Source organism: Arachis duranensis, chromosome 9 (genome assembly GCF_000817695.3).
Source record: "Arachis duranensis cultivar V14167 chromosome 9, aradu.V14167.gnm2.J7QH, whole genome shotgun sequence".
NCBI classification, from domain to species: domain Eukaryota; kingdom Viridiplantae; phylum Streptophyta; class Magnoliopsida; order Fabales; family Fabaceae; genus Arachis; species Arachis duranensis.
In genome coordinates, this window is record NC_029780.3 from 10011311 (window position 1) to 10021449 (window position 10139).

Genomic DNA, 10139 nt, shown 5'->3' on the forward strand with positions numbered 1-10139 from the left:
ATCCAATAGTAGATTTTTTAATTTCTATTTGATTCAAAAAATCAAATAATAACTTATGTAATTATGTTGCTGATTGAATGAGGACGTGGGGACCACGGCCAATCTGCTGCTAATGTAAACGTCGATGATGTGGCGTTTAGCGCCACCTATTCCGAGAAGAATGGTGAGTTTAACCGGAGTTTAGCGCCACTATGGCAAAGGCTACGTTATGAGCTTCTCTTACTCCTTCTCTTCATGAAATCTACCACTTTTTCATCCAAATGCTATCTGATATCAACAAAAGCTAAAACAACTCAAAGTAGTATATAATATGGTATAATTCAACAAAATCCTCTCACATATCAATAAAATACCATACAAATTATATAGAAAAGATACCCATAATACTCATGCATCAAACAGCTTTTCAACTTTGAAAATATTTCTATGGATGAGAAATTTTTTTCGTTAAATCTTTATCCTAAGTCTATAATAATATATTCAAAACACTCATAAAAAGAACAAAACACCACAAAGAAATTTTTTTTATCTAAATTTGGATCAGATCTAAATCTCTAAAAAAATCAGAGAAAAAAATAAAAATAATAGTTGGAAAAAAAGAGTATGAAGGAAAGGAGAAAGACGGGTGAAAGAGGAAAGAGATAAGAGATTTGAACGGCAGAATAGTGACAGTAGTAAGAGAAGTGACTAATGGATAGTGCGAAACTAGGCTATGGAAAACAAAGATAATGAATAGTAAGCAAAGAGAAAAAGAAAAGAAGAAGAGGAGAGAAGGAGATAAAGGGCGCGAGGGTAGAGGAGAGGGAAGAGCCACCACAGCCTAGCCAGAAACGGCGGCAACGGCCCTTATGAAGTTTCGTGGTTTTATTCTTCTTTTTTGCGGAAAAAAGAGGATAACACCTTTAAAAATATCTTTTCTATTATAATTAGGACTATTAATAGACCTATTTTTAAGATACAATTTACAAGCATGACTAAACTACTGTCTTTATTTCTACAAATTTAAAATAAAAGCTATATTAAAAAAATATTCATGTACAATAAAAATATTTAAATATATTTAAATATTAATTTTATTTATAAATAAATTTATTAATATTTTAAATTTTTATAACAAAATTTTAATTTACTCATTTTTTATAATTAATTAAAATTTTAAGTCCCAACAGCTTTGTAAAACTCAGTTTGGAAACCTTCCTTCGCGGTGAAATTATTTTGACTCGTATTATAAATAAGAGACTGACCGAAAAATAAATTAATGTTATATTTTTATTTGTTAAGTAAACAATTAGTCACACACACAAAAAAAAAATTAAAAATGGACATAAATTAAAATGAAAAGAGTATTCAATTTCAAAATAATAAGACAAGTAGGTCTTTGAAAAATTTTAGAATTGATTTATGAATTTAATATGAATATACGGTTAATAAAAAATAGTTTTACACATATATTTAATTATATAATATTATATTAACAAAAATAAATTTTTTTTACATTGACCATATGAATGGTCATTCAAAAGAATGAATATGATTGCATGATAAAAAAAATTTATACTGTCAGTATATCAAAATTAAACTCTTAATTTATAGGTCTCTAAGGAACAACACTACAAAAAAAATGTCGAATAATGCTGTCGGATTTATTGGCGGATTTAGCGAGGGACATTAATGGTGGATTTAGCGGCAGATTATTTGACGATTACGAGTAAAAATTCGTCCCCAAAAAATTATTGTCGGATTCCATAATCCGTCCCTAAATTCAACAAATTTTATCATTGGATTTATTGTAAAAAATTTTCGACGATAATATAAATTAGTGAAACATGGCGTTTTCAACAACGACCAGCATCTTATCGTCAGATTTGTCTGTCAATAAATCTGATGATAAAATTGAGTTAAATTCGAATTCAGAAACTCTACCCCTCACCTCTGTAACTTCTTTGCCAACAACCTCCACACTTTCAAATTGAGGACTTCAGCTGCCTCTATCACCAGCCTATCGATCCCGATCGAGAACAGTGTCGATTTGAGGGAGTAGGTAGAGAATTTCACGCATAGCCTTCACCAACAGGCTCAACAGCTGCAACAGTCTAAGGAGAGGTGTATGATGAGATCCTCACATGCGTGTCAGACACAAATTCTCTCAGGATGGAGCTTAGGCAAGAACTAGAGCAGATTCAGCAGATGCATATAATAGATGGTAGTATACCACGAGCAGATACGCGTTGGTGGTAGCGGCGTTACTGGAGAGGTACCGACATCACTGCCTAGATTGCCGCCTCAGTAGGACTAGGGGGATGACTAGGGGTGTTCGCGGTGCGGTTTGGTTCGGTTTTTGAAGAAAAAGCCATCCGATCCGATCATTTAATTAAGCTGCGGTTCGGTTTGGTTCGATTTTTTTCAAGATCATCCGAACTAAACCAAACCAATTAAAATCAGTTTGGTTTGGTTCGGTTTGTTCGGTTTTTTCAATCAAATAAAAAAAATCTACCATACTATTATGCAAAGTCATAACATTGAAATCGACAAACCGAAATACACAATAGGTAACAAAGTCTTGATCTAATGAAATATAACGACAACAGAATTCAAATACGACAACTAAATAAGTTTAATAGTTCAACAATCAACACAACTGAAAATAAAAATAAATTGTCATTAAACTGATAGCAAAGTTATGGTGTCTTCTCCAATAAAATAGCTCAACTTCTTAATGCAAACCAACCTGAAATAAAAAAAACAGTTACATAATAAGAACAAGAAGAACAACAACAATAATAATTATTATAATAATAATAATATGAGGAGAACAATTCCTACCATAACAACTTAACAAGATGTACTCAATCAGACTCAACACCAGAATCTTCTTCATTGGGATCACGAGTGGGTGCAACTTCTACAAAATATATAAAACAAGAAACAATCATAACAAATAATATATATTAATAAAAACTAGATTAAAATAAAGAAAATTATAAGTAGAAACTTGACCTAATTCCAACTTCTCCAATTCCTCGATGAGTTCCTCAAGGACAAGTTTGGAGATCGATGAGTTCCTCAAGGACAAGTTTGGAGAGTTTCGGAGCTAATTTTGGATACAAATTAATGCTTCAGCCTACCAGGAATTGGAAACTTGGGTTGCAAACAACTTGTATAATAACGAAAACCCTTCCTCTCAACATGCAATAAAGGCAATTCATCCACAATAATCATTCTAGCAAGCGCTTGTCTACAACGATCAACATTAAATGATACAATAGAAAGTGAACTACCTATCCCTTTCCTATCATCTTTTACCACATCATGAAAACAAAGAATCTTTTGGGTAGGATCTAATGCCTCCTTCGGAAATTTTTTGCATTGCGACAACAAGTGATTTTTCATGTTACTAGTGCCATTTTTATGTGTATCACAAGCATAACTAGCCCCACACCAATTACATTTAGCTCTAGGATACTGTGGATTACTAGTTTCATCTCTAGTAAAGTGATTCCATGTCCAAGACCTAGGTCTACAAGGTTTTCTCTTACCTTCGTCGGTCTCAGTTTCAGCAGAGTCATCAACGGGAGCTTCTTCAATATCCCGCCTTTTTCCTCGGCCTCTACTAGCAAGCTTCCTTGTGTTTCGTTGAGGAGCTGGCACAGGAGGCAATGCAGTTGGAGATCTGATGCTTGTTGATTCATTCGGAATATGAACTGGAGGCAATCCAGTGTCGCCCATATTCTCACTTGAACTGACGTCAAACTACATAAACAAATACAATAAATCAAGGACAGAACCAGCAATAAAAGTTTAAATCATTAAGCAACAGCCAGCAATAAACAAGCAATAAATTGAACAAAACCAGATAATCTTAACAATAAATCAATCACAGAAACAAGCAGCTGAAGTTTAGATCATTAAGCAGCAATAAACAAGCAATAAACTCAACAAAACCAGATAATCTGAACAATAAATCAAGAACAGAACCACCAATAAATCAAGCACAGAACCAGCAATAAACAAGCACAGAACCAACAATAAATCAAGCATAGAATCAGCAATAAACAAGCACAGAACCAGCAATAAAAGTTTAAATCATTAAGTAGCAGCCAGCAATAAACAAGCAATAAATTGAACAAAACCAGATAATCTTAACAATAAATCAATCACAGAAACAAGCAGCTGAAGTTTAGATCATTAAGCAGCAGTAAACAAGCAATAAACTCAACAAAACCAGATAATCTGAACAATAAATCAAGCACAGAACCATCAATAAACAAGCACAGAACCAACAATAAACAAGCAGTTGAAGTTTAAATCATTAAGCACAGAACCAGCAATAAACTGATAAGTTATAACCCTAGGCCTAAACTGAACAACAAATCAGCAAAGTTTACCTGAATAGATGGCTCGGGCTCCATATGCACTTGAATCGGACAATTGGTGGCTGGGTGGGTGGGCTCCAAAAACGTTGCTGGGTGGACTGGAGGCGGCGAGGTCGGAGGTGACGAGGTCAGAGGTGGCGAGGTCAGAGGTGGCTCCAGAAATGCTGCTGGGTGGAGGCTGGGTCATGCACCGGCGGTGGGGGTTCTCCTCTGTTCGGCGGTGGGATTTGGAGGAACTGAGGAAGGCTTCAAGAGGGATTTGGAGAGGGATTTGGAGAGGGAAGCTGTCGCGCATGGGTTTGGCCGTCTGGGGAAGGAGAAGGATCAAGGACGCGTTTGGGGGACTGGGGGAGTGGGGGTGTGGCCGTCTCACACTCTCACGTCTGGGTCTGGGTCTGGGTCTGAGGGGTGGGGTATAGGGGTAGGTAGTTTTTAATTTTTAGGATTTTGGAAAGAATCGGTTCGGTTCGATTCGGTTAGGGTTTTGGTGGTGAGAACTGAAAACCGAACCAAACCGCAAAAAAACAGCAACACATCGTTTTTTTGGCTTTTTCAGTTTTCGGTTAATTCGATTTTCGGTTTTTTCGGTTCGGTTTTTCGGTTTAATTCGGTCCGGATCGGTTTTGAACACCCCTAGGGATGACGAAGACAACGACTATCAGGATCCATAGTGATTAGAATTTTGTTTTGCTCTTTTGATTGTATGTTATTTATTTAACTTTTTATTCTGTATATACACTTGATATTTAATAAAATTCTTCTTTGATTTTTATTATTTAAAATTTGACAACTAATTGTGTTAAAAAAATTAAAAATAAAAAAAATTGAATATACTATCAAATTTACTGAAAAAAAAATTGACGGTAAATCAATGTAAAACAATATAGTAAAGCACCAAATTACCGGCGAAAATATTTTTATAATAAAAAAAATCTAACAATAATTACCATTGGATTATTTTTAGTAAAAATAAATCTGGTGTAATATATTTACCAATAAAGATAAATTTGACGGTGATATACTTTCTAATGATAATTCTAATAGTAATATATTTATTAGGGAATTATTTTCGTTATTCCACCAATAAATTTAATAATATTCAGCGTTTTTTTGTAATGTAATAAACTATTTTATTTTTTTATAACTTTTTATAAATTTAATAATATTATTTTTTTGCTTCTATTTTATTATTATTTTGATGCTTATATTTTTTCTATGTTTATTCGAGGGATGGCTGCCTTTAACTTATATTTCTATATAGTTTCACATTTTTTATTACTTTGGAAAATTGAAAAAGATAGTCTAATATAATTATTTTTCTTAACGCATTAAAATAACCTTCTTAAGAGAGTAGATAATTTTTTTCCATTCTACCAAAAAAATAGACAAATACTAGGGGTGTTCATGGATCGGATCCGATTCGCATATCTGCAGTGTTTATCTGAATCCGATCCAAAAATTGCGGATATGGATCCAATCCGCAAGGCTTTCGGATCGAATCGAATCGGATCCGTACACCAATCGGATCGGATTACGGATTTTGTGTTGGGATCCGCGTATCCGCAAAAATAAAGAAATAAAAAAGTAAATATTTTTTTATCTTTTATTTCAACTAATAATTATCATGTATGTTATATTATTTTAATTTATTATTTAAGAAAAGTATGTTTAATATTATTTTAAGAGTAAACATATTTAAAAGAATAGAAAAAATGAATTTTATTGATGTTTTTTTAATAAAAATAAGCTTTTAAAAATATTTTTGTGTTTTGCGGATATATCCGATCCGATCCGCAAATGTGCGGATCGAATCGGATCAAATCCAACCTTAAAAACCGTGGATATTGGATCCGATCCGATCCAATAATTTTAATGCGGATCGGATCGAAATTTTGATCATATACGATCCGATCCAATCCGTGGACACCCCTAACAAATGCTACACCTATATTTAAAAATTTAAGGTTTAATTATTATGTCAGTTTCTATAATTTTTTAAATTTGTAATTAGATCTTTATATATTTTTTTTAATTAAGTTTCTATGCCATATCAAATTTTATAATTAAATTCTTATCGTGATAAAAACACTGTAATTAACAGAATATTCCGTTAAACAAAATAATAAGCCTAATACTTGACTGAATATTCTATATAGTTTAATAGAATATTCCGTTAATTTCGACATTTTTATCACGATAAGGACTTATTAGTTATAAAATTTGATATGGTATAAGGACCTAATTGAAAAGAAAAAAAAGCACAGGGACCTAATTGAAAAGAAAAAAAAGTATAGGGACCTAATTGAAAATTCGATGAAACTATAGGGACCAACAGAATAATTAAACCAATATTTAATTATTCAAAAAAGTATGAGAAGTTCTAATAAGCCTGTAGGTTTTGTGATTTGTAGCCATTAATTAATTATCATTAATATTTTTAATAGTGTGAGATTACATCTAATAGTATAGGATTATTCACTTTTCTTTTATTAATTAAGTACTGTCAAATTTTAATAAAAATACTAGTCTCCTATACTTTCTCAAAAAGTATTACTTATTCAACACATCCTACTTTTGCACTCCAAATTTAGTTAATTATAATTTACAATGAAATATTTATATCAAGTTGCAAAGGTTAAATAATGTTTTAGTTCTTAAAGTTTGGAATTAAATTCATTTTTAACTTTTTTTTAATTCAAAATAATCTTTAACGTTGCACTTTAAATTAAAATCATCTTTTAAAATTTTTTTTTGGACAAAATTGTTCTTATCTTTGTTCTATATCTCCAATCCTATTATCTACCATTATCATTACTCTTACCAATATTACCATTACCAATTTTTTTTTTTATTTCCACCAAATACAAACATTCAACAACAACAATACAATATTTAAATATAAACAATTATCTATTTCATCAATCACAACCAACAACAAAGTATTCAAATTTAAAAATAACACTAACAATAACATTCTTCATTGCAACCTAATTTTTTAAATTCAACAATACAGTATTTATTTTTTTAAAGAAAGAAAAAAAAGAAAAATTAAGACAAAGACAAAAAAGATGGAATGAGGAGAGAGAAGAAGAAGAAAGAAGAATAAGAGAGGAAAAAAGAAGAGTTAGACAATAGTAATAAAAAAATCTACTGTTATTGCCGCTGGTTAGGTCATTGGAAAGAGAGATTGAGAAAAAAAAGAAGAGAAAATTTGAGATTTGTTTCTCCTCCTCTATTTCTGCTTCTACCATCGTTAAAATTGTCGTCGCTGTTTTCCAAAACTATCACCAAAAAAGGAAAAGAAGATGATTCCAAACTTCTTCAAATCAAAACCAAAAACAATAACGTCACTTATTCCAAATTTCTTTAAAACGGAACGAAACACCAATATCTTTGACTGATTCTCGTTTAACGTCTAAGACCTATTTTAAGACTTTTTTTCAACTGCATTCTCCACTCTTCGCTCTGATTCTGCCAACGAAACCACCGCCATCGTCAACACCTACATCGACTGGATGGAGACACCTGAGACGAGAAAGTGAATGTCGAAATCGAAGAAAAGAGGGTGCTCCAGATTAACAGCGAGAGGAGTAAGGAGAAAGAAAAAATGAATGAAAATAGGTGGTCTCATGAAAATAAAGATAGGGTTAGTAAAGTGAGGGTAAAATAATCAAAAAATAATTTAAAAAATTTAATTAAAAAAATAAAAAATAATACTTATCTCGGAATTACAATTATAAAATTAAACCATGGTTTCCCACCAGACCAATATATATATGAGGAATAGGACACTTCTCAAAATCGTACGATCCAATCTTCAATCTTACACATAACTTAGACCACAAATAATGGATTTCCTTTCTCTTCCAACAGTAATGCTTGTAGCTTCAGCCTTGGTCCTTGTCTACAACATATGGAGGATTATGAACAAAACAAGTGAGAAGCAATTGCAAGCACCAGAACTACCTGGTGCGTTCCCATTAATAGGTCACCTCCATTTACTAGGAACCAAAACTCCACTCGCAAGAACCTTCGCTTCTTTCTCCGATAAGTACGGTCCCATATTCCGAATCTGTCTGGGATCATACCCTGCGGTTGTGATCTCCAACAAAGATGGAATCAAAGAATGTTTCACCATAAATGACAAAGCTCTTGCCTCGCGCCCCAAGTCTAGCCAGGGAGTATACATTGGCTATAACTACGCCGCTGTTGGGTTCGCTCCTTATGGCTCCTTCTGGACAAAACAGAGGAAGCTAGCTATGCTTGAACTACTCTCGTCTCGCCGCGTTGAATTACTGAGGTATGTATATGAATCCGAGATTGATACTTTGATCAAGGATTTGTTATTGTATACTGCAGGAAATTCGCCGGTTAAAGTTGTTGTCATTAGTGAATGGTTGGAACGGTTGACTTTTAATATAGTGACAAAGATGATAGCTGGAAAGAGATATTTTAGTTACTTGCAAGATGTGGATGATGTTGAAGCACAAAGAGTTGTGAAGCTCATAAGAGAAGTCATGCATTTATCTGAAGGAGGTTTGGTTCCTTCGGATGTGATTCCTCTAATTCGATGGTTTGGTATAGAAGGGAAAGTTCTTAAATCCATGAAAAGAATTGCAAAAGATTTGGACACACTTTTTGGAAGCTGGGTTGAAGAGCATAAAATGAAGGGCAATATGGTAAATAGCTCAAGCGAGAAACAAGATTTTATTGATGTTATGCTTTCCATGGTTGAAGATGATCCTGATTCTGGCCATACACGTGACACTATCATTAAAGCTCAAATTATGGTAACCATATTGATAATTATGATAATAATTATGCTCAAAATAAGTCAAAATTATATAATTTTTTCATTATTTGCAGAATCAGATATTGGCAGGGACAGACACAACATCCTCAACAATGATATGGATGGTAGCTTTATTGTTGAAGGACAAACAAATTTTGAGGCGAGCGCGCACAAGAGGAAATTAATGTTCATGTAGGTAGCTTGAGAAAAGTAGAGGCATATGATGTGAAAAATCTTGTTTATTTACAAGCAATTTTCAAAGAAACTCTAAGGTTATATCCGAGTGGACCTCTATTATTACCCCATGAAGCAAGAGAAGATTGTTACATTAATGGCTATTACGTGCCAAAAGGGACACGTGTCTTCGGAAATGTGTGGAAGCTACATAGAGATCCAAGTATTTGGTCGGAGCCAGAGAAGTTTTCACCAGAGAGGTTTATTAATGGCAATGGAGAAGTTGATGAAGATCACCACTTTAAATACCTTCCATTTGGGTTAGGTAGAAGAGTTTGCCCTGGAGCCTCTTTGGCAACACAAGTGAGCCTCATCACAATTGCACGTTTCCTTCAAGCATTTGACTTTGATTCTCCCATGGATGAACCTCTTGACATGAGAGAAGGCTTGGGCCTAACCTTGCCCAAGTTGACTCCAGTCAAAGTTTACCTCACCCCACGAGTATCCAATAAACTCTATCCCTGAAGCAGTATATTTAGTTTTATCTAATAAAAATAAAACGAAATATTAAAATTACTCAAGAGGGATTATGTTGCTATAGAATTATTTATGTAAGAAAAATTTTAAATTTATCCAAAAAAAAAATAGTTTTTCTTTGAAAAGTCAAGCTTTTGGTGTGCGAAAATTTTTTCTTCCACATTAAGAATTTTGTTAGCAACATAATCTTTCATGATAACTTTAGTATTTTTATTAATATATTAATATTTGGGGACGGATCCAAAAGAAGCGTTCGACTCCCA

At 33.0% G+C, this 10139-nt stretch overlaps 1 pseudogene; it reads left to right on the forward strand.

The window, feature by feature from the left end:
• The first annotated feature begins 8165 nt into the window (after window positions 1-8165).
• Window positions 8166-10133, forward strand: LOC107464599 (cytochrome P450 CYP82J17-like; annotated as a pseudogene).
• The last annotated feature ends 6 nt before the right edge of the window (window positions 10134-10139 follow it).